Here is a 462-nt window from a genome sequence, read left to right on the forward strand (position 1 = left end):
GTGACATGACAACCTAATAGGACTCTGGACATTTTTCGCCAAATATTTCCGCGATTTCTGCCTCTTCCAACACTTCCCCATTGTCCAATATTCTTTGTCTGAAGACGGAATTGCGCCTTCTGCTGAGATTGAGTATTTATTTAAACATAAATTCGCTCAGGCTGAACACATAATTTTGTCGGGTACTTTACTTGGCTCCTCGTCCCTTTATTCCGGCACTCTGGGATGTGGTGGATCAATTCAGAACGATACATCCATTGCGCGTCGGTTCCGCCGATTGGCTAAAATGGTCAATCAAGAAGTGAAACAGACGGCGAGATCCTGCATAGGATTGGCTATCCAACCTGAACCGTTCACGGATTGGTCACCTCTCCGCATCGGATTGAGGACGACCAGCAAGTCGGGAATGCCTATTGGCTGGATGCTTTGCCATATCCGTGCATTGATTGGTGGAGAGATGAT

Source organism: Narcine bancroftii, chromosome 5 (genome assembly GCF_036971445.1).
Source record: "Narcine bancroftii isolate sNarBan1 chromosome 5, sNarBan1.hap1, whole genome shotgun sequence".
Taxonomy (NCBI): Eukaryota; Metazoa; Chordata; class Chondrichthyes; order Torpediniformes; family Narcinidae; genus Narcine; species Narcine bancroftii.